The sequence below is a fragment of the Chiloscyllium plagiosum genome, unplaced genomic scaffold (assembly GCF_037043375.1).
Source record: "Chiloscyllium plagiosum isolate Xiang-an unplaced genomic scaffold, Cpla_swu_hap1 HiC_scaffold_45, whole genome shotgun sequence".
Taxonomy (NCBI): Eukaryota; Metazoa; Chordata; class Chondrichthyes; order Orectolobiformes; family Hemiscylliidae; genus Chiloscyllium; species Chiloscyllium plagiosum.
In genome coordinates, this window is record NW_028270183.1 from 99,915,708 (window position 1) to 99,941,204 (window position 25,497).

Here is a 25,497-nt window from a genome sequence, read left to right on the forward strand (position 1 = left end):
CGTGTCATCCGTCGTCATTTCGGCCACATCCAAACGGACCCCACCACCAAGGATATATTCCCATCCCCTCCACTGTCAGCGTTCTGAAAAGACCACTCCCTCCGCGATTCCCTCGCCAGATCCACACACCCCATCAACCCAACCTCCACTCCCTGCACCTTCCACTGCAACTGCAAGAAATGCAAAACTTGCGCCCACACCTCCCCCCTTACTTCCCTTCAAGGCCGCCAGGGTTCCTTCCATATTCGCCACAAATTCACCTGCACCTCCACACACATTATTTACTGCATCCGCTGCACCTGATGTGTCCTCTTCTATATTGGGGAGACAGGCCGCCCACTTGTAAAATGTTTCAGAGAACACCTCTGGGACACCCGGACCAACCAACCCAACCACCCCGTGGATCAACACTTCAAGTCCCCCTCCCACTCCACCAAGGACATGCAGGTCCTTGGTCTCCTCCATCCCCAGACCATGGCAACACGGCTGGAGGAAGAGCGCCTCATCTTCCGCCTCGGAACCCTTCAACCACAAGGGATGAATTCAAATTTCTCCAGCTTCCTCATTTCCCCTCCCCACCACCTTGTCTCAGTCCCAAACCTCGAACCCAGCACCACCTGCCTGACCTGCAATCTTCTTGCTGACCTCTCCGCCCCCACGCCCTCTCCGGCCTATCACGCTCACCTTAACCTCCTTCCACCTAAGGCATTTCCAACGCCACTCCCCCAAGTCCTTCCTCCCTACCTTTTATCTTAACCTTCTGGGCACACTTTCCTCATTCCTGAAGAAGGGCTCATGCCCGAAACATCGATTCTCCTGCTTCTTCGATGCTGCCTGACCTGCTGCGCTTTTCCAGCAACACATTTTTCGACTCTGATCTTCAGCATCTGCCGTCCTCACTTTCTCACAGTCCTTAGGGAGTCAGGAAGTGCCATTTACATGAACCACCTGAACAAAAGACCTGAGGGCATTTTTGCTAAGTTTCGAGATGTTACGGTGATGGTTGGATGGGCAGGCGATATTCATGAAGTAGGGAGACTGCAGAAAAGCTTGGGCAGTTTAGGACTGTGGGCAAACACGTTGCTGATGGAATTTAATATGGGCACGTATGAGATTATGCACTTTGGTGGGCGGACGAGAGGCAGACACTATGTTCGAATAGGATCCATTAAACCTGAAGCACAAAAGGATTTTGAAACACTCGTCCTCTGTTATGGTTATTGTGCAGGTTCGGTTGGCAATTAGGAAAGCAAATGCAATGTTAGAATTCATTTCAAGGGATCTAGAATTAAAAAGAGGAGTCCTACCGCTGAGAATGTAATGGGCAATGGTCAGACAGCATTTGGAATATTGGGTGCTATTTTGGGCACTATCTCTGGGGCAAGATCAGCTGGTGTTGGAGGTGATCCTTCCTGGGATGGTGGCTCGTCATGAGCGGCAGTGTGTGTACTCGATGGAATTTAGAAGAATAGGAGGCGAGGCATCTGATAGAAACTGATTGATTACTGCAAAGATTGAGACAGTAAGTGTGTAGAAGATATGTCCAATAGTCATAGAGACTATGATAAAATGGCACAGTTTCGCAGCGAAGGAATGGGCTGAATGGCCTCAAACTATAGCAATATCTCATGCTGTTATGGTCATATGGTCTATTTTTTCAGTGCAGAATTGTTTGTCTCTGAGCAGCTCTTGTAACACATATTTGTATGTTTATTTGACTTCACGTCTGTTCAATAGTTACCCCGTGATATGAACGATGGAAGGATTCAGTGTCGGCCAGTATTCCATTAAACGTTGAATATAAACAGCTATATGTGTGTCTCATCTGGCGGGAATACACTGTCTCTCAAATGATGACCATTTTCAGTCTGGTATTTTCGAAGGATTGATCCTGTTACGCCAACATTGTTGAATTTAACAAAACAGATGCAATTTATCACAGCACACAGCAACAATAAGTTATCGAACACTGAACACCCTTCTAATAACAGAAACTTTGATAATGTTCTGTATCAGAAATACTGCTTTCCTGCTCATGTTCAAATCAGATAACCTGCCCCATCGAGAAGCTCAACTTGGAACTATTTTTTAAAAATCTTTTTTTGGATGTGGGCATCGCTGGGTGGGCCCAACATTTCTTGTCCGTCCCTCATTGCCTCCCTGAGAAAGTGGTGCTGAACTGCCTTCTTGAACCGCTGCAGTCCACTTGCTGTGTGTTGACCTACAATGCTATTAAGGAGGGAATCCTAGGGTTTTTACCAGTAACAGTGAAGGAATGGCGATATATTTCCACATCAGGATGTTGATTGGTTTGGAAGGGAATTTATAGGTGGTGGCATTCCCATAAGTATGCTGGCCTTGTCATTCTAGATGTAAGTGTTCGTGGGATTGGAAGATGCTGTCTGAGGATCTTTGGGGAATTTCTGCATTGTGTCTTGTACATAGTACACACTTCTGTTACTGAGCGACGGTGGTGGAGGGAGTGAATGCTTGTAGATGTGATGCCAATCAAATGGACTGTTTTGTCCTGGATGGTGTCAAGCTTCTTTTGTCTTGTTTGGTCTGTACTCATTCAGGCAAGTGGGAGAATTCCAACTCATTCCTGACTTGTGCCTTTTAGATGATCGACAGGCTTTGGGATGTCCGGAGGTGAGTTACTCACGCAGTATTCCTAGCCTCTGATCTGCTCTTACATTTATGTGGTGAGTCGAGTTGAGTTTCTAATCAATTATAATCCCCAGGATATTGATAGTGGGGAACTGAGTGATGATAATGCTGCAAATACTAAGTTGTTACATTGTTTCTTATTGGTGATGGTCATTGTCTGGCATTTGGACAATGCTCTTTCGAATTAATAATTAGATTAGATTACTTACAGTGTGGAACCAGGCCCTTCGGCCCAACAAGTCCACACCGACCCGCCAAAGCGTAACCCACCCATACCGCTACATTTACCCCTTTACCTAACACTACGGGCAGTTTAGCATGGCCAATTCACCTGACTTGCACATCTTTGGACTGTGGGAGGAAACCGGTGCCCCCGGAGGAAACCCACGCAGACACGGGGAGAACGTGCAAACTCCACACAGTCAGTCGCCTGAGTCGGGAATTGAACCCGGGTCTCTGGCGCTGCGAGGCAGCAGTGCTAACCACTGTGCCACCATGCCGCCCACTCTGTGTGGTGCAAATGTTTCTTGCCACTTATCAGCCCAAGCATGGAGAGGGACAGATCTTGTTGCATTTTGGCATGGACTGCTTCCGTATCTGAGCATTTGCGAATGGTGCTGAACATTGTGCAGTCATTGTCGAATATCCCCACGTCAGACCTTATGATCGAAGGAAGGTCATTGATGAAGCAGCTGAAGATGCTTGGATCTAGGATTCATCCGGAGAGTCACTGAAGGTGTTGTCTTGTATGGTGATGAAATGTCTGTTAATGAAACTTCCAGTTCAGCGAGGTAACCTACATCCATATTATCCTGAGGGACTACTGCAGAGATGTTCTGGAGCTGAGATGACTGACTTCCAACAACAATGACCATCTTCCTATCTATCAGGTATGACGCCAATATGGAGTATTTGCCCGCAATACTGTTTTTGCTCAGGTTTCGTGAAGCCACATTTGAAAGAATGTAGCCTTGATGTCAAGGGCGGGAATTCTGCTCTTTTTTCTATGTTTGAACCAAGGCTATAATGAGGTCAGGAGTTGAGTGTCCCTGGTGGAACCCTAACTGGGTGTCACTGAGCAGATTATTGCTGAGCAGGTGCTGGCTTGATAGCACTGTTGATGTCCCCTTCAATCACTTTACTGATAATGGGGAGTAGACTGATGAGGTGGTATTTGGCCGGGTTGACTTTGTCCTGCTTTTTATGTACAGAACACACTTAAGCAGTTTTTTTTCCCCATTGTTGGTTTGCAACCATACTGGAACAGCTAGGCTAAGGGAGCGGGAAGTTCTGGAGTACAAGCCTTCAGGACTATTGTCAGCATGTTATCAGGGCCCATATCCTTTGCAGTATCCAGTGCCTTCAACCGTTTCTTGATATCAGTCAATCGAATTTGCTGAAGACTACTATCTGTAATAATGGGGACCACGGGAGGAGACTGAAGTGCATGATCCACTCGAAACTTCTGAGTGAAGAATTCTGTGAAATCTTCAGCCTTAAGTTTTGCACTGATGTGCTGAGCTCCTCCATCATTGAGGTTGGGGATATTTGTTGAGCCTCCTCCTCAGGTGAGTTGTTTAATCATCCACCACCATCCACGATCAGTTTCGCAGGACTGCAGAGCTTAGATCTGATATGTTAGTTCTGGGATCGCTTAGCTCTGCCTGTCCCTTGCATTTTATGCTATTTGGCATGCAAATAGTTCTGTTTGGAAGTTTCAGCAGATTAACATTTTATCTTCATGTATGCCTGGGTCTGCTCCTGGCTTGCCCTCCTGCACTCTCTTTTGAACCAAGTTTAATCCTCTTTCTTGATGGTAATTGTTGAGTGGGGGATATGCTCAGTGTTTGAGGTTACATGTCACAGGGAGTCCCAGAGCATTGACCTCCCGACTCTATCACACTGAGCTACCTCGTGTGCCGGATCGGTCCTGCCTTTGGGACAGGACATATCCTGGTATGGTGATGGTGCTGTCTGGGTTTTATCTGTAAGGTAAAATTCTGTGCGTAAGACTATGTCAAGCTGTTGCTTGACTGGACTGTAAAACAATTGTCCCAATTTTGGTACGAGCACTCATTGTTAGTAAGGAGGACTTTGCAAGTTTGACAATGATGTTTCTAACGTTCACTTTTTCGGTATCCAGGTCAATACATCCAGTTTCATTTCTTTGAGATTTTGTAGCACATCTGACTGACTCGCTAAACCGTTTCAGAGGGCGATTGAGAGTCAATCACATTGCTTTGGGTTTGGAGTCAACGGTCGGCCCGGCCAGATGAGAAATGGAAGATTCCTTCATTGAAGGATATCATTGACCCAGATGGATTTTTCTGACAATCGGCAACGATTTCATTCTCATAGGTAGATTCTTAATCCCAGGGATATCTTAAAATTATTGAATTGAATTCCCACCATCTGCAGTGGCGGGATTCAACCTGGGCCCACAGAACAGGAGCTGATTGTCTGGATTGATAATCTCGCGGTAATAACATGAGGCCTACTTGGAATCACATGTTGTACTCAACTGTTATTCATTGTGTTGCCCTGTTTTTCTATCATTGTTATATTATTGGGGAACCTCATCCTTCAGTAAATCCTGATTGAAATACACCGTGATGAAAGTCATCCCGACTGCTCGAATTCCATTCAGTCTGTTTTTTTTTTAATAGACATGTCAAGGCAGCTGCACATAAGAGACGAACATGAAGAGATAATGGTAATTGTGCACTGTACCTGTCACCGGACCAGTGTGTCTGTCCAGACACCGAAAGTACTTATTGTGGGTCACAGAACCGCGGAACTATTATAGCACAAATGGAGGTCAGTCAGTCCATCGTGGGCTCACAAGCTCGTCAACCGCACAATTGGAGCTGGAGAGAGTATGTGGAGATAGATTGTGTGAGAGAGAAATAAACAGAGAGAAAGAAAGTGAAGAGAGATAAAATTAGAGAGAATAGAAAGGGTAGCGACGAACTGAGTGGCAGATGAAGAGGTGTGAGATGCGAGTGAAGTTAAATAGATCAAAATCAGCATGAAGGTGGAGAGACAGAAGTTATAAGTTTTATTTAGAAATGCCTCTAGACTGCAAGCCCTTTGTCTCGGTATCATACATTGTGAGCAGTGTGCTGATACTGGCTGTCAGCCCAGATCACTTGTTCCCAATAATATTACAGAGTTAGGTTACTAACAGCTAAACAAAATCCATTCGGCCAATAGATTAGTATCATGGAGAAGGTGGATTTTTAAAAATAGACTATGCCAAGACCAGCAGGAAATGATGACAGTCCCCACTGTGTGAGAGACTGGTCCAGAGAATCTCAGTCAGGTGGATCACTGACTGTCGTGGAAATTACACTGACTGGACTCAGATGCCAACAAGAGCAAAGAAAAAGCTTTATTTTTACCCACTGCAGGGGGCCAATACACTTGGCAAAAACGTCTTGTGTAAGGGCACTGAATATAATTAACGTGTTCCTTTTATGCTCTTCTTATCACACGCTCAAGGACAAGGGCTGGGAAACATTCAAGTTCTTATTTTCTCATCCCCTTGCCGTGGACATAACTTAGCTGTTTTTCTTAGCTGAATAGCTTATGTTGTCTGCTGAATTCGACTGCTCGCCAGGCCAGGTTGAATGTTTAAAAAGTTCAGCAAAGACAAGCTGTCTCTTCGACTGCAGAATTCAGCAAAGTGTTTGCAATGTTCGGAAAAGTTTTACATTTACCATAGCATTCGCTTTCAAATTTCACAGTAAATGTTAATTTTGTTAAATTTCCATTAAATTTCCCTTTCTTGTTATTTTATGACAACAAGGACAAAGAAAACAGAGCCAGAATTAAAAACGAAATGTAGAAAGCAACATTTTAAAAAATGCAGAGCCAGATATCTATACATCGGCGATCTTAACAGCTGTTCGTGTTGTAAGGAGTACTTGAAACGGTCCCAGTCACCTGTTCACCTTCTAGCTTTTTCTCCTGAGGTTTTTCACCACTATCCAGTCTCCAGATCGTGCAGCTTCCCCTCTGCTGATTGGGGTAGTGTTGCTTTCACTTGATTCAATGTTTGACACAAATGTGTGGAGTTTTACACAGTAACACAACATCTCATCCTCACAGTGGTCTATTATCTGTCTTACCTTAGGTCATGGGCCCATTCCTGTAATTGGTGGCCTAACAAACAAAATCTCAAACCGGCTAAGATTAGCTCTTCCTCTCCTCTTAGATCTCATATACGTTAGCAAAACTTTGTCCATGTCAACCCTAGTTCCTCACAAAATTTCATCCATATATATGTATTGGGTAGCATTTTCTCTTTCCACTGCCCCACCGCTCGCTGGGTGGCAGTGTTGTCTCATGTTTATTCCCAAATAATGACGGATCTGCTGCAAGGCATTATTGACAAATAGTGTCGCATTGTCACTACAAAGGCTGTCCGGGATGTCCCATCGTTGAATTATTTCAGTTAGAAAAGCCGAGATACTGGCATCCTGTTTTGACGTGGGGAACGCTTCCAAACATTTGGAAAACATATCAATTATAATCAGACAATATATGTTCCCTCCACTGGTAGTTAGTTCAAAGAAATCCATCTGTAAATGTTCAAAGTGTCTTTGGGATTGGGGGTGTGCTGCCTGTCCCGTCTGTAATCCCCTCCCCACATTATTAGTGGCACAGATAACACATCGTTCACAATATTTCTGGGATTAATGCGTAAATCCCTAAGTGTATCAGTGTGCCGAAATACTGTCGTACATCCCCCGTTTTGACACATGGTCCTTACTGTGTGTCAGTTTGGCATAGAATGGAAATAATGATTGTGGTCGACAGGCTTTACCATTAGGGCCACAACACACCCCTTCATTCATGCTGCACACTGCCCTTGTCCACTCACACTTCTCCTCCAGCGTTGCCTGTGACTGTAATTCCCATACGTCTGCTGTTGGGGTGCAAATCTTTGTCATGCACATGTCAAACTGATCACTTCGCGGCTGCTGGGCTGCCGACCTTGCTGCTGTGGCTGCCTTCGCATTGCCTTAAGAAATAGAATCGTTTTTTTTTTGTGGGAGCTTCACATTTACATACAGAAATTGATTGGGCAGTCGGACCACTTCCAGGAGGTCAGAAAGCAGACCACGGTGTGTGATGGGCTTTCCGGTGGTGGTCAAGAAGCCCCTGTGTTTCCATAGGGTACCAAAGTCATGTACAACCCCGAATGCATATCTGCTGTCGGTGTAAATATTCACTGGCCTTCCCTCAGCCAATTTACATGCCTCAGTCAAGGCAAAAGATGAGAAAGGAATGATCACACTTTGACGACCTCTTGGGTAGTCATTACAGCATATGCAACGCATTTCCTGCCTGTCTCCTTGCTCCTGAATGTTGACCCATCTAAAAAAGCCTCCATATCCGGATTCTGAAGTAGAGAATCCTGCAAGTCTGGTTTAGGGCTGCAAATTTCATCAGTTACAGCAACACACTCATGTGGGTCTCCATCTCCTTCTGTGGGAAGAAGGCTAGCAGGGTAAAGGACGTTGCATCACTTTATTGTAATGTCAGGCGTCTCCAATAATACAGTGTTATATCTGAGCCAACGTGCGGACATGTGTGCTGTCTTTTACTCAGAAAGCAGTAAGGATACTGCATGTGGGACCAGTAGCTGACTATATCCCTGGATGCTACAACAGCCTTTTTAGATGCGGCCATGGTTTGCAAGCATTTAGGCAATCCTGCCGCTATGGGGTCTAGTCTAACTGAAAAATAAACTACTGGCCTCAATCGTTCCTCCATAAGCCTGCAACAGGGCAGATGTCATGCAGCTACGCTTCTCATCTACCATTTGTAAAAAAAGGCTTGTTTGGATTCGGAATCCCCAGTGTAGGTGTAGTTTATGCTGCTATCAAGCAATCATCTACATACTGCAGAAGCGCTGACCCCAGGGTTAAAACAAAAGTCTCCAGACTCCTGCGTAGAGCCTCATTGTATATGGTGGGGGACTCACAGTTACCGTGACAAAGTCATGTGAAGTTATATGATTTCTCTTTGAATAAAAAAAGCAAACCAGAATTGACGATCTGGGTGTACCAGTGCACTTAAGAAGGTGTTTGCTAAATCCACAACACAGAATCATTTACTGTCCGGTGGAATTTGATCTAATATAGCACAGGGGTTAGGAACATTTGAGGCGCATGGAACAACAGAGTTATTGACTGAAAAGGGGGATTCAAAGACTGGAGTAATTCCTGCTATAGCCTCAGGTTTTAACGGGTATTCTGTTCTGCAGCAGTGCCGTAAATCTCTCTCGTAGCACAACTCCTGATGCACCCATTGAGTTCAGGAACCTTCCACTCGACTTTATTGCCGTTGACTCTCTGAACTGGCTTGATTTAATGACTGAATATGCTGCCCCTGTGTCTCCTAAAAAAAGTAACTGGTGTACCTTCCACGTATAACATAGAGGTAGGCATCGACTTATAGGCATCGTTGTTGTAATGAACGTATTGTCCACACTTCGCAATCGCAGTGCTCAATGTCGAGGTGGGACACGTCTCAGGGCCAATAAGGTTAGTAGAAGAGATTAGCATAAGCGAGTTTTCGTTGCCAAGCATAAAGGAAAGAGGCTTACCTGTACCTTGTGGGCTGCCGACCTCCAACTCAGTCTTCCCCTGCCAGTCACACTGCTGCCTAGCTTCCAGGGCCGAGTGAGCCTGTCTGTGCGGGCACTGTCACGCCCAGTGGTCCATTGCTCCACAAACTAAGCACCCGCCAGATCGACCTCTGCAATCCCTGCCTCTTCCACTTCCACAACCTTCCCCTCTGCCTCTCTCTTTTCCTGCAGCACATCCCTGCAACGGTTGGATGGCCATTTGCATCAAAGTAAGCTGAGCTTTATGCACTTGCTGTCCAATTTTTTTGCATGTATCGCATGATGTTCTATCAAATTCAGCTTTCCCGTGTCCGAGGTAAAATATGTGCCTTTTTCACTATTTGGTCCTTCATTCCATTGATGAAGCTGTTCCTCAGGTGTTCCTCATACGCCGTGATTTCTGCCATTATGTCGTCGGGTGGTCTCAGTCCACTATGGATGTTATGGACTTCAGTGAGGCGCGTAAGGTACTAGGACACTGTCTAATCTTCTCCTTGTTTACACATTGCAGTTTTGGTCATGTCCATTCGCACTGGGAATGTCTCCCTACAGGCGATTGCCATCGCTGCAACAAAAGCATTAAAGTCTCCATTTTCTTTCTCTTGTGGGGCTGTTGATCTGGCATGGACATTTACAGCTGGCCAGTTATAATTGATTTTGATGACATCAGCACAAAGCCTTCGTCCCAAGAGGCGTCTTATCGCATGCAATGTGGGACGGAACTCGGTCCAGAACTTGGTCGCTTCTTCAGTGAACTTATTCCCTCCAATCTGACGTGGATCAGGCAACTGCCCAGAGGCACGCCCGAAATCTTTAATGGTCCATGGTCGGTGGACCCACACTCGGCACCCTTCTGGGCCTGCTACATCAACCATTGTTGCTTGCAGAACTACCTGGTAAGATGATCATACGCCAATACTCTCACCGCCTGACTCATCATCCATCATGGGGTGATCGTGGACAGACTCTAGATGCCTTCCTGTCGTGGAGTGGGCATCCTTCTTTTGGCCCTCTTCCTTCACTTGGTTGGGGTTATGGCATGCTATCAGTGATTCAGCAGACCCTGAGGCTGCGGTCGCTAACTTGGGATCTTCACCAGGCAGATCTTGGAGGGCCATTGGTCTCAGAGGGTAGCCATCAATGTCAGGACCTGAAACAGACTTAAGGCACTGTTCAGCTGCGTTCGGTTGTTTCCTCACACGTCTGCATGTGCTCTCGTGTTTGTATGCATATTTGATATGTCTTTTACTTGAGATTTCCTTTCTCTGATATCAGCCTCAGCCTAACACATATTATAAGCACTCCAATTCCTAGGTTCTATTTTCCTCTTCCGTTTCTCCTACTGTCTCTCCTCCAACCGTGACCTCAGTATTTCCAATTGCCTTTTACTAAAATCACATTCCTTGATCCACAATTCTAACTGCTTTACAGACTCTGGGCCGTAATTATTTAACATGTACTGAATTGTTGGTTGGCCATTCCAAGTCCTCTGTTAACCCCTCTTTTTGTTTGGTCTTGCTGAAGCCCATTTTCAGCATTACTGGAAAAGTGTTCAGCTCTCTCGCGGTACCGTTATCTTTTCCATTTGACTTGCCTTTACCTCTGGAGGTCTACTCTCGCGTTGGGCGCATCTGCCACAATGACTTGTTTTTTGTAAACCAAGAAACCACGTACCCGGTATGTCTTTGGCGAGTCAAACTCAACCTGTGTTGGTTCCATGCCTAAAACCACCCTTAGCCTGTTGTCTCTTAACCACTCTAGAGACGGCAATCCTTTCCCTTGAGTTTTGTTCAAATACCGTGCGAGAGTTTACTGAACCCTCTTCCTGATTAATTTATTCTCTTAGAATGAGTCTCGACATAGGATTATTAACGCGACGGCTCTTACCCTGACACTATTCGATTCAAACCCCCAACTCTGGCGCAATCCACAGATTCCCAATCCTCACATGCAAAGGGGACACTTCAGTGCTCAAGATGATGTGAAGGACTGTCAAGGCGCTGCCGCCTGCGCTTTCTCGGAAATTTCAGAAACTTACCTAAACGTGGGATACTGGACGAGCCCCCACGTTTACTATCATGGAAATTAAACTGACTGAACCCAGAAGTTATCAAGAGCAAAGAAAAAGCTTTATTTTTAACCACTGCAGGGAACCAATACACTTGGCAAAAAACGCTTTGTGTAAGGACCCTGAACAAAATTCATATATTCCTGTAAACTATTCTTATCGCACGCTCCAGAATAACGGCTGGGAAACATTCGAGTTCTTATTTTCTCATTCCTTTGCCTCAATAACTGTCTCTATGCTTTTCTTTTCTGCTGAATTCGACTGCTCGCCAGACCAGGTTGAATGTTTACAACGTTCAGCAAAGACAAGCTGTCTCCTCGACTGCAGAATTCAGCAAACTATTAGCAAAGTTCAGAAAAGTTTGAAATTTAGCATAGCATTCTCTTTCAGGTTTCACAGAAAATGTTAATTTTGTTAATTTTCCATGACACTGACGGAGGGGAAGTCAGGATCTCAGCTGTGGATCAAATAATGATTTATAAATATTTCACACCACATCCATAGTTTTGTAATCCACATTTCAATTTATATAGCTCCATATCAGGAGTGTATTTTAACAACCTATCCCTTTGTAGTCTGCATATTCTGGTCTGTGTAGAAAATCATTTATTCCCTGAATTTTGTATTGCATAAATGCATTTCATTAATATTGTCTGTGTTAATACCTCATTGTATCCTTGAATGTGTTCTTTGAATGAGTTATAAAGAGCAAAGTTCCAATGCTAGTGATTGGGGAACATCATTGTTCCTCCGCCCAGACTGATCAGCCATGTCCCCGAATCGTCTCCACCTTCCCCAATGTCATAATCACAATGTAAATGAAGTCCAGTAAGTGATACACCATCACAGTTTCTTAGCATCGATAACATCAACAACATGACCCACACCAGCCCTGTTTGATTCTGGAATAACAATCTGAATATTGCAATGACTGATCTGTAGTTACAGGATTTGTTTCTCCATGTAAGAGCAGAGAAGTATGTTAATGTTGTGTTAAACCTCTGGCATCATTTCCATACCCAAGGCAGACTAAATGATTACACGCAAACAATCTTCCATCTTCAACATTCCTTCCTTCAGTCACACTCACATATCGCACTCAGAATGCACTAATGTTTAAAGTTATTTTTAATTTTAATGAAATAGTATTGAATTGAAATGGATTAACTGAGCTGTTTATTCAGCAATTGTAATTATATCAGTCTCCATGGATCCTATACTTCTCTCTTCTATGAATAAGGAATGCTTTCAGTGTTTTATCCCATCGTATGAGCGTGAGCATCACCCACACCAGTAACAGGGATCCGCTGCTTCAGAGAGAGGCTGAGGAGAGATCAGAAACTGATGGCATTAGACTGAAATGTTCCAACACTGGATCAGAGTCTGTGAACATTAGACTGAAATTCAAACTTTGTGAGAATATTTGTAGCTCGGCTGCTCGTTGTTGTGGTTCTGTTCGCCGAGCTGGGAATTTGTGTTGCAGACGTTTCATCCCCTGTCTAGGTGACATCCTCAGTGCTTGGGAGCCTCCTGTGAAGCGCTTCTGTGATATTTCCTCCGGCATTTATAGTGGTTTGAATCTGCCGCTTCGTGTTGTCAGTTCCAGCTGTCCGTTGCAGTGGTCGGTATATTGGGCCCAGGTCGATGTGGTTATTAATTGAATCTGTGGATGAGAGCCATGCCTCTAGGAATTCCCTGGCTGTTCTCTGTTTGGCTTGTACTATAATAGTAGTGTTGTCCCAGTCGAATTCATGTTGTTTGTCATCTGCGTGTGTGGCTACTGAGGATAGCTGGTCGTGTCGTTTCGTGGCTAGTTGATGTTCATGGATGCGGATCGTCAGCTGTCTTCCTGTTTGTCCTATGTAGTGTTTTGTGTAGTCCTTGCATGGGGTTTTGTACACTACATTGATTTTGCTCATGCTGGGTATCGAGTCCTTCGTTCTGGTGAGTTGTTGTCTGAGAGTGGCTGTTGGTTTGTGTGCTGTTATGAGTCCTAGTGGTCTCAGTAGTCTGGCTGTCATTGTTCGACTGGGACAACACTACAATTACAGGACAAGCCAAATAGAGAGCAGCGAGGTAATTCCTAGAGGCATGGCACTCATCCACAGATTCAATCAATAAGCACATCGACCTGGACCCAATATACCGGCCACTGCAACGGACAGCTGGGACTGACAACTGGTAGTGGCAGATAGAAATCACGATAAATGCCGGAGGAAAGATCACAGAAGCGCTTCACAGGAGGCTTCCAAGTACTGAGGATGTCACCTAGACAGGGGACGAAACGTCTGCAACACAAATTCCCAGCTCGGCGAACAGAACCACAACAATTAGACTGAAATTTTGCGAGGATGGACATAGTTTATCCGGTGGTCTTTCCTGGCTTTCTCAGCCTTGGATATCTTTAGCATCACGGATTGAAGATGCACTGATGGTTATTCAAGCTGGTTGCTATTCTATCCTTGCTATAGTTGGTGTTTCTGGTAAGTCACTCGAGCTGTCGAGTGAAACGGTCTGAACTGAATTGATGCTCATGATATGTAAATTTTGGAAAGGTGCTAATCAACGTTTTCATTTCCAATCAATGATTCCAATACTTTAGAAATTATAACTAGCAAATTACTCAATACATTTTGTTCACCGATATGTGAGGATGAAACAGACTGTTCTCAACTTCCTTGATTCATTTTCTCCTGCACAGTTTACATCTCCATACCCTCCGCACTCACCAATCCTTTCGAGTACCACCATTGTGACGTCCAGGCTCCTCCTCAGCCTCAGTGCAACGCCTGAATAAACCATAATTTGCGCATTTGTTAATTCCGGATACAGCTGTTTCAAGACCCTTCTTACCACGAGTCCATTGTAAAGTAATTGCACTTGAAATGTTTAACTTGTTCTCTGCACAAAATCTGAAAGATGGGAAGACAGTGTATGGTGGTCACACGATTAGCTCATAATCTAGAGCCACATAATAATAATCTGTTGATATCGGCTTGCCTCATGTCCATTAGAGAAAGCAGTGGATCATCCTTCCCTGGTCAAGTCTCTGTGTAACTGCAAACCCACAGCACAGTGTTTTACTATTTACTGTCCTGTGGAACACCTGAACTAACCACTCAGTTCACGATAGGCGTAAGATGCTGGCCTGATCAGGTCTGCACACATCCCTTGAGGGCAGATCAAAAGGAAAGATACCTCCCTTCCTCTGCCTCTCTCCTAAATTCCTGCAGCTGATTTCCATTCAGGTAGGTGACCATTCAGTGTTTTAGATGGATTCTTTGTGATTGAGTCTCTCGCTGAGAGTAATGCCCATCTCGATAGGCACCTCCTGTGCTGGCTTTACTGATGCTGACCGACAGATGTAAGGATGTTTTAAATTTTTAATCAGTGACAGTGCATCGTAAATTAATAGTTTCCTATTTCACACAAAAGAAACGGAGCCAGCTAAGTGAGGGAAAGGAATTACTGCGATCGAACCTGAGAGTGCTGTTGAGGCACTATTTGGGGCATTGTGGGCAGATTTTCTCTCCTTTATAAGGTGTGAGCTCCTTACCTCAGGAGAATGAACTGGGGTTCCACCAGATTAATCTCTGTGATGATAGCACCACGAGGAGCGAGTGAAAGTTGATCGGAAGCGCTGTGAGAGAATACGAGATGATTGCATTGAACACAGTGGAATCGACAATCACTCCTTATATTCTAAACAGACAATGAGAAGGTCGTAGTTTCCATGACTGTTATTTCACTCAGGGTGCATGATACTGGATAGTTTAAGTGCCTGGGAGGACGTTACGCCCTCCCACCCCAACCCGCACTCCCCACGGTGATTGACAGAGACAGAGACGTCCAGGTTTTGAATAAACTCTCTCCACATTAATACAGTGCAGTGGGTGTGTGATCCTGCACTGAATATCATATTATCCACCACCCTGACAGCAGCCACAATACCTTCATTCTAAAACAGTTAACTGTTCCCTCCAGCTACTGACATTCATGAAGGACAAGATCCATCTTCTCAGAGATGCAAGGTGCCTCCTTGAGTTTTAAACCATAAGTCGATAAGACAAAGGAGCAGACATTAAGCCAGTTAGCCCATCGAGTCTGCACTACCATTCAATCATCGCTGACAGTTTTCTCTGACCCATTCTCCGACCTTCTCTTTGTAACCATTGATCCCCTGGATAATCAATACTTATCTACCTCCTTCTCAAATATTATCAATGACCTGGCCGCACTGCCTTCTGTGGCAATAAATTTCAAAAATTGGCCATTCTCTGGTTAAAGACATTTCTCCTTATCACTGTTCTAAAGGGTGTTCCCTTTCATCCAAGGCTGTGCTCCAGGGTCCTCGTCCAATGGAAACATCTATCAATATCTTCTTTATCCAGGTTATTCAGCATTTTGCATGCTTCCGTTACAATTCCTTTCATTCTTCTAAACTTTATTGAGTCTCGACCCAGACTCCTCAAACATACCTCATACGATCAGCTTTTCATTCCTACGACCATTCTCGTGAAGATCCTGTGAACACACTCCAGGGCCAGTGCATCCTTCCTGAGATACGGGGCTCAAAATTACGCACAATACTCCAAATGTAGTCTCACCAGAGCCGTATGCAACCAGTTTTACAATCAATTCCTCTCATAATAAATGTCATCAATAATAAATGCTATTGCACTCCTAATCATAGAAACATAGAACATAGAAAAATACAGCTCAGTACAGGCCCTTTGGCCCTGGATGTAACCACAACCTGCAAGCTTACCTTGAGAGAACCCTGCACTAGAACTCCCAAATCCATTTGCACTTCAGATTTCTGAACTTTCTCCCAATTTAGAAAATAGACCATGCCTCTATTCTTTGTGCCAAAGTTCACTGTTCAAACTTTCCAACACTGGAATGCATTTGCCAATCTCTTTACATGTTGAAATCCTTCTTCAGCCTCTCCCCCTCCTCAACACGACTTGTCTATTTGCCTATCTTTTCATCATCTGCAAACTTAGCCAGAATTCTTTCGATTCCCTCATCTAGATTGTTAGCGTAACGAGTAAAAAGTTACCATTTCAACACTGAGCCTTGTGGAACACCACTTGTCATCGGCTGCCATCATGATAACGACCATTTCATCCCCACTCTCTGCTTTCTGCCAGACAGCCAAGTTTCTAACAATGCCACTACCTTGCCTCGAACAAAAATCCAAATGTCTCCTGTCATTGCTGTTGCACTGCCTTTCCTGCTTGGCCCTTCTCCCAGTCAATTTTACCCAGCTCCTCCCTCATGTCTGTGTAATCATACTCAGACATCTCCTATGTGACACCTTATCCAAGGTCTTCTCGAGATCCAGGCGAATAACTACTATCATTGCTGTGCTTGGTCAAGCCTGCTTATTTCCTCTTCAAAGAATTCCAACAGGTTTATCATGCATGAACTTCCCTTGATGAAATAGTGACTTTGCAATGTTTTACCAAATACATCCAAGTATTCCGAAATTTCATCCTTCACAATGGATTCGAGGATCTTACCTATGATCAAGGTTAAGCTATTCATTGTAGAGTTTTTGTGTTTTTCCTTACTCCCTTGTTAAAAAGGGATGTCACGTTAGTGTGTTTCCAGTGCTCTGGGATCGTTCCTTACTTACCTGGTTCCTGAAAGATCAACACGATCGCCTCCACTCCCTCTTCTGCTATCTCCATTATAACACAGGGATGTGGTCCATCTGGTCAAGGTTATTTAACCACCTTCGTGTTATTCAATTTTTCCTGGCATGTTCTCAATAGTCGTGGCCATCATACTCAGCTTTGGCCCCTCAATCTCTTGAATGTTTTAGGAATTATTCCTGTCTTCCACCGTGAAAGCTGATGCAAAGTATTTATTCAGTTCCTTGACCATTTTCTCGTTCCCCACTGCTATCTCTTTAGCATCGTCTTCCAGTGGTCCATTGTTCACTTATGCCGCTCTTTTGTACTTTATATATCAAAAGAAACTGTTGCAGTCTTCTTTTACATTACTGGCTAGCTTACCCCATATTTCCCGCAGATCTTTCCATCTCCTGGTGTATCTTGCACCCCAGCTCCCTTTACATAACTCCAACTGCATTTTTTCATCTTTTTGATTCCTCAATTCTACTGACACAGATTCTACACCATCTGACCTTACCGTATTTCTTATTATTGATCATTGACTCAATTCCATTCTTAATAATGAGACAACTCTCTCTCTCTGCCCACCTGCCTATTCTTTCGGCAGGATGAAGATCCTTGAATATTCAGCTCCCAATCCTGATCCTCTTGCAGTGATATCATTGTAAAACCCAATATGTCGTACCAGCCAATTTGTGCATGAGTCACAAGCGTGTTTATCTCATTCCTTATACTGCATGCATTCTAATATAGTAGTTCAATCCTGTATTACCCGTCGCTCTTATTATTATTTGTTTGTCCAGTCGTTGGTACCTACACGGACCATGATCACTGGATCATTCCCCTCCCGCTCCAAGTTCCGCAACCCAGATGAGATATCCCAAACCTGAGCACCAGGTAGACAACCCAAGCTTCAGGACTTTCAATCCCGATCACGGAGTACAGTATCTATGCCTCTAACTATACTATTCCCAATTTTCCATCATTGTGCTGCATGGTGACACAGCAAGGCTGCCTCACAATGCTGGGGACTCGGATTCAACTCCAATCTCTGGGCCCTGTCTGTGTGGACGTTGTACATTCTTCCTGTGTCTGGATTGGGAACATTAACTCTTTTCCCTCTCCACAGTGCGTCTCTGTGTTTGCTTCAGATTTCTACCATCTAGAGTATTTTTGCTTTTGTTCGATGGAGAAATGCAGCAAATGTGATAGCTTTCTGTCAATGCAGCCGTGGTTCGCGGGTTCCTCTGGGTGTTTAGGAATCTTACCCGGCCGCTTGTCTGAGTGCAGTGTCCCTGAATACCCATTCCATCCCCTTCAGTCCCTCAGTCCATCGTCACTACATGCAGTCTTTCCTTGTGCCACCCCTGGGACTCCCCACACCCCATTGCCTGGCACTGTATACTCCCTTCACAGGACTGTGCACACAACGACACTGGGAACTTTCTGACACGCTGGGGATGCTAGGTAAAGATGCTGCCATTGAAAGAACATAATAAATAGAATCCAATTGAATAGCGAAGCTGAGTAAACAGGTTGAATGACATCCATCTGTTCTGACATTTTCTAAACTTCCGTTTATCCTCGTTCATCTGCAAACAGATGGTCAATATGTATGCCTTGTCAAATACGCTTGGTGGTGGGGATAGATATCAGATCCTCTGGTCATTGGACTGATTCAGTGGTCTCACTTTCCTGACGTCACACTTAATTTTTTTATTATCAAGTCTATCCACTTTAAAGAAAATGCCTTGATGGAGTTGTGCTGAAAGGATATTTGAATTTTGGAGACATTAGAATATGTCACGTGTGAGTGAGATTAGAAGTAGGAAGATTGCACAATTAACTACACTGCCAAAGAGCTGGTAGGGGAGGCAGCAATTCTGATATGTGGATCATTGGGATTCCTGGGTCGATAGGATATACACAAGAAGGACGGGATGATCCTGAACTGGCAGCAATCCCCGAATTGTGGATCATTGGGATTCCCGGGACGGTAGGACCTACACACAAGAAGGACGGGTTGAACCTGATCTGGCAGCAATCTCCAATATGTGAATCATTGGGATTCCCGTATGGGTAGGACCGACACGAGAAGGACAGGACAGACCTGAACTGGCAGCAATCTCCTGGCAGGCAGCTTTGTCATTGTCCCTTAGGAGGGTTTAAACTAGTGTGTGGCGGCGGTGGGTGGGAGTGGGGAGGGTGGGGGTCAGGGAAAGGGGCGTGGGGAACGACAGCAGTAGGTCCACAGGAACAGTGACTGAGAAGGAGTTGTAGATTAATATCAGTTCAGCTAAGACCAACTGCAAGCAGGCAGAGGTACTGAACACAGTGGACCTGGCAGTCTGAAGTGTGCTAATGTTAATGTGAGGAGTCTGTTTGTTTGGACAGATATTTCGAGATCCCTGCATGTCAGAAAACAGGAAGAGATAACGGTTAATTGTGCGATGTGTCCTTCAGTGGATCAGCTTGTCTCTCCAGGCAGCTAAAGTGTTTATTGTGGGTCAGAGAAATTAAGAATTAATACAGCACAGAGGAGGCCAATCAGCCCACCATGCGTCCACGAGCTCTCGGACTTGACCACTTGAAAATAAAGATAGGCTGAGAGGGATAGAGAGGAATAAACAGAGAGAAAGAAAGTGAAGTGAGATAAACAGAGTGGCGAGAAAACGGAACAACAGAATGATTGAGAGCAATGGATGTCGGACGAGTGTGAAGTAATCAGGAGGCAGCATGAGAAGAAATACACATAATTTCATTTCGAAACTCCGAGAGACTGCAAATGCTTTGTTTGGTGCCATACCCTGTGATACTGGCTGTCATCCCAGATCATTTACCGCCAATGACATCACGGAGCTGAGTTGCTGACAGCTAATCAGAATCCAATAGACCAATAGATTGGCTCCAGAGAGAAGGTGGATTAATTTAATTATTCTGGGCCAACATCAACTTGCAACCCCTCTCGACACTGTGTGAGAGACAGGGCGAGAGAATCTCAGTGATGGGGATTACTGACAGACGGGAAATCAGGATCTCAGCTGCGGGTCAAATAATGATTGACAACGTTTGCGCATCACTTCCATGGTTTTGGAATTCACATTTCAATTTATATAGCACCACATAGTAAGTGTATTTTAACAACCTTGTCTCTTTGTAGTTTTCATATTTTGGTATGTACACAAAAGTTTATTTTTCCCCTGTGTTTTGTGTTGAATAAATCAATTTTATTACGGAGGAAGAAAAGATCTGTTCCGATGGGACAGTCATCATCTGAACCGTGCTGGGACCAAAGTCCGAGTGAATCCTAATTAGGACTGTAGAACATAGATTTAAACTGATCAGGAGTGTGTGTGTGCAGGGTGGGGGTTCAGTTACAGGGTTTAATTAGAAAAGCCGAATTAAAAGATGAGGTAAGAGTACAGAACTCAGGAGAGGTTATTAAAATCTCCAGCACAGACACAAATGGGATAGAGCATCTGTAAATGTTTCACAATCAAACTTCAAGCAAACTGGTCAAATGAATGGCATGACAGGAGGTGCAGTTAATACAGGACTGACCATATTATATCTCAATACATGCTGTACAAGGAATAAGGAAAATCAGCTTGTGGCACAGATTGAAATCGGCAGGTATGAGGTGATGGGCATCACGGAGAAGTGGCTGCAAGGGGATCAGGATATTTAAGGACATTTATCCTGTTGAAAAGAGAGGCAAATGGGCAGAGGGAGTGAATATGCATTATTAGTATGAAATGAAATTAAATCAATAGTAAGAAAGGAAGTAAGGTCAGATAGAGTAGAATCTGCGTGGGTGGAACTGAGGAACCACAAAGGTAAGACAACCACAGTTAGAGTCTTGTACAGGGCTGAAACTTTATTGCTGGAACAGCACAGCAGGTCAGGCAGCATCTAGGGAACAGAAGATTCGACGTTTCGGGCACATGCCCTTCTTCAGGAATGAGCAGAGAGTGTTCAGCAGGAGAAGATAAAAGGTAGGGAGGAGGGACTTGGAGGAGGGGCGTTGGAAATGCGATAGGTGGAAAGAGGTCAAGGTGAGGGTGATAGGTCGGAGTAGGGTGGAGGCGGAGAGGTCAAGAAGAAGACTGCAGGTCAGGAAGGCGGTGCCGGGCTGGAGGGATTCGGCTGAGACAAGGTGGGGGGAGGGGGGAATGAAGAAACTGGTGAAGTCCAAGTTCATCCCCTGTGGTTGGAGGGTTCCCAGTCGGAAGATAAGACGCTCCTCCTCCGACCGTCGCGTTGTTGTGGTTTGGCGGTGGATGAGTCCAATGACCTGCATATCCTCGGTGGAGTGGGAGGGGGAGTTGAAATGCTGTGCTACAGGGTGATTGGGTTGGTTCGTCCGGGTGGCCCAGAGGTGCTCTCTGAATCGCTCCGCAAGTAGGCGGCCTGTCTCCCCAATATAGAGGAGGCCACACCGGCTGCAGCGGACGCAGTAGATAATGTGGGTGGAGGTGCAGGTGAATCTAAGAATAGTCAGGAGCTGGGGCAGAGGATACACCAGGAGAGAGAAAAGATGTGTAGAAAAGGCAAAATACAGTGATCGTGGGTGATTTCGATATGCAGGCAGACTGGGGAAATCAGGTTGGTAGTGGATCGCAAGAAAAGAAATTACAGGAATGTCTATGCGATGTCATTTTTTTTGCAGAAGCTTGTGATAGAGCCCACTCGGGAAACACGATACTGGATCTAATGAGGCAGGCTAGATAAGGAAGCTTACGGTGAAGGGAAACTTCGGAAGCAGTGATCAGAACATATTTGAATGTATTCTGCAATTTGAGAGAGAGAATATATAATCAGAGGGAACAGTATTTCAGCTGAATAAAGGCAACTACAGAGGCATAAGGGAGAATCTGGGTAGGATTGAACGGGAGAGGGGTCCAGCAGGAAAGGGAGGGGAACAGCAATGGCAGGGGATTCCAAGATTAATTCAGAAGACACTGCAGAGATTCATGCTGAGGAATAGAGGCATGGTGCAGGGAGGATGAGGCAACTATGGCTGACAGGGGAAGTCAGGGATTGCATAGAAGCAAAAGAAAAAACATATAATGTGGTGAAGGGCAGTGGGAAACTAGAGAATTGGGAAACTTACAAAGATCAACAGAAGGTAAGATAAAAAAAACGGAGGGAGAATATTAAATGTAGGGGTAAGCTAACCAGTAATATAAAGGAGATTGTAAGAGGTTCATTAGATAGATAAAGTGCAAAAGAGAGATAAAAGTGAATATGGGCCACTGGAAAATGATGCTGGAGAGACAGTAGTGGGAAACAAAGAAACGAATGAGGAACGTCGCATCCGTCTTCATGGTGGAAGACATGAGAAATTTCCCAAAAATGAACAGAGTGAGAGGGCAGAGCTGAGTATGGTGGCCATCATCAAGAAGGACTTGTTAGAAAACTGTATGGCCCGAACGTGGATAAATAATCTGGACCAGGTGGACTACACCCCAGCATTGTAAGAGAGATAGCTGAAGAGGTAGTGCAAGCGTAACTAGTAAACTTTCAGGAATGACTAAAATCAGGAAAGGGACAAATGGCTGGAAAATGTCTAACATGACACTCCGTTTAATAAGGGAGTTAGGCAGAAGATGGACAATTACAGACTGATTAGCCTAACCTTAGTTGTGGGTAACGTCCTGAAATCCATCTGAAGGATGGGACTTCTGAATACTTGGAGGTCTTTGGTAAAGTAGGACAGCGTCAGCGTGGTTTCTTCAAGGGGACATCTGGCCTGACAAACCTGCTAGAATAGATTGAGGGAATAGGGAGCAGATTAGACCAAGGAGAACCAATAGATGTTATCCACTTGTTCCCCAAGAATCCTTTGACAACGTGCCACGCAGAAGGCTACTGAGAAAGATAAGGTCCCATGGTGTTAGAGGAGAAAGTGAGGTCTGCAGATGCTGGAGATCAAAGTTGAAACTTTATTGCTGGAACAGCACAGCAGGTCAGGCAGCATCCAGGGAACAGGAGATTCGACGTTTCGGGCACAGGCCCTTCTTTAGGAATCAGGATTCCTGAAGAAGGGCCTGTGCCCGAAACGTCGAATCTCCTGTTCCCTGGATGCTGCCTGACCTGCTGTGCTGTTCCAGCAATAAAGTTTCAACCCATGGTGTTAGAGACAAGCTGCTAGCATGGATAGAAGAATGGCTGTCTGACAGAAAGCAGAGAGCAGGGATAAAAGGGTCCTTCTCAGGATGGCAGGCAGGGACAAGTGGTGTTCCACAAGACTCAGTGTTGGGACCACAACTATTCATTTTGTGCATTAATGATTTACATAAAGAAACTGGGGGGATTCTAGCTATGTTTTCAAACAGTGCAAAACTAGATAGAGGGACAGGTAGCATTGAAGAGGTGGTTCGGCTGCAGGAGGGTGCTCTAGCGCATCTCCTCAACTTCCCATACCTCCGCCCTTGCACTCCACCCAACTACAGCAAGGATAGAACTCCTCTGTTGCTCGCCTTCCATCAACCTCAGGATACAACGCATCATCCTCCGACATTTCCGCCACTAAGAGTCAGACTTCACCACCTGAGTTTTACTTCCCTCCCGACCCCTATCAGCAGTCTGTAGAGACCATTCCCTTCACAACTCCCTCGTGAGGTTCATGACACCCCCACCTCCACCAAGCCACCTTCCACTCCTGACACCTTCTTTGTCATTACAAGAGGTATGAAACCTGTGTCAACACCTCCCTCTTCACCTCCGTCCAAGGCCCCAAATGATATTTCTACATCAGGCAAAGAACATCATATGCATCCAAACACTTCACCTACTCTGTCCATTGCTCCTGGTCTCCTCTCCGTTGGAGAGACAGGACATCAACTTGCAGAACGGTTCAGGGAACACTCTCAGACGCACATACCCAACAAACCCAGTTCCCTGTGCTTGAATACTTCAACTCTCCCTCCCACTGCACCAAGGACATGCAAGTTGTTGGCCTCGTCCACTGCCAAATTCTAACCAACAGTCGTCTGGAGGAAAAAATCATCATCTTCCGCCTTAGGATCCTCTAAAAATACGGTATCAAGGTCAATTTAACCAGTTTCCTCATCTCCCTTCCCACCACCTTATCCCAGAACTAACCCTCCAACTCAGCACCACCCTGTTTAACTGAACTACCTGTCCATCTTACTTCCCATCGATCCACTCCACCTTTCACTGTGACCTATCACTATCACCACCCACCTTCATCTAGTTATCGCCTTCCAAGCTAACGTCCTCCCAGCCTCAGCCCCTCTCATTTATCTCTCAGCCCCATTTCACCCACCACACTCATTCCTGATGAAGACTTTATGCCTGAAACGTCGAATCTCCTGCTCCTCGGATGCTACGTGACTGGCTGTGCATTTGTAGCACCATACGTTTTACCTCTGATCTCCAGCATCTGCGGTCTTCACTTTCTCCTGATGAAGGATTTTCACAGGTTGGGGGAGTGCGCAAAGAAGTGGCAGGTGGAGTATAACGTGGGAAAGTGTGACGTCATGCACTTTGCCAGGAAGAATACAGGCATTGACTATTTACCAAATAGCGAGCAAGTTGAGAAGTCTTGAAGTGCAAAAAGACGAGGGAGTTCTAGTCCAGGAGTCTCGAAAGGTAAACTTGCATGTTGTCAGTAGTTATGAGACAAATACAATGATGGGATTTATTTCAAGAGGGCTTGAATATAAATGCAGGGTTGTACTTCTGAAGCGCTATTAGGCTTTGGTCAGGACACATCTAGATGATTGTGCACAGTTTTGGGTCCCATATCTCAGGAAGGATGTACTGGACCTGGTACTTTTTCAAGGAGATTCAAGAGAATAGTCCCAGGAATGAAAAGCTTAACATATGAAGAACATCTGAGGGCTCTGGATATGTATTTAATATAATTCAGAAAGATACTGGGAAGTCGAATTGAAATTTACAGAATACTGAATGACCTGTACAGAGTTGATATTGGAAATTAATTTCCAATGGTAGGAGAGACTAGATCCCGAGGCGACATCGTAAAGAGGAGACCTTTTAGAACAAAGGTAAGGAGGAACCTCTTCAGCCAGAGAGTGGTGAATCTATGGAATTCACCGCTACAGAAGACTGTCGAGGCAAGGTCATGGAGTATATTTAAGAGTGAGACAGATAGGTCCTTGAATGCAAAGTGATTCAAGGGTTACAGATAGAAAGCGGGAGAATGGCGATGAAAAGTTCATCATTGTATGGTGGAGCAGGCTCAATGCGCTGAATGGCCAAATTTCTGCTCCAATGTCTTCTGGTTGCTTAGTTAATATTGGATCTCCTCATTCCTCATTGGAGATATACCCTGGAATTTGATCTTCATATGGTTTATAAAGAGAAACATTCCAATACAGATGACTGGGAAATATCATGTTCCATTCCTCCAGTCTCAGCAGCAATGTCCACAGTATCATAATCACACTGCAATTGAAATCCAGCGAATGGTACTTAATCACAGTTGATTGACA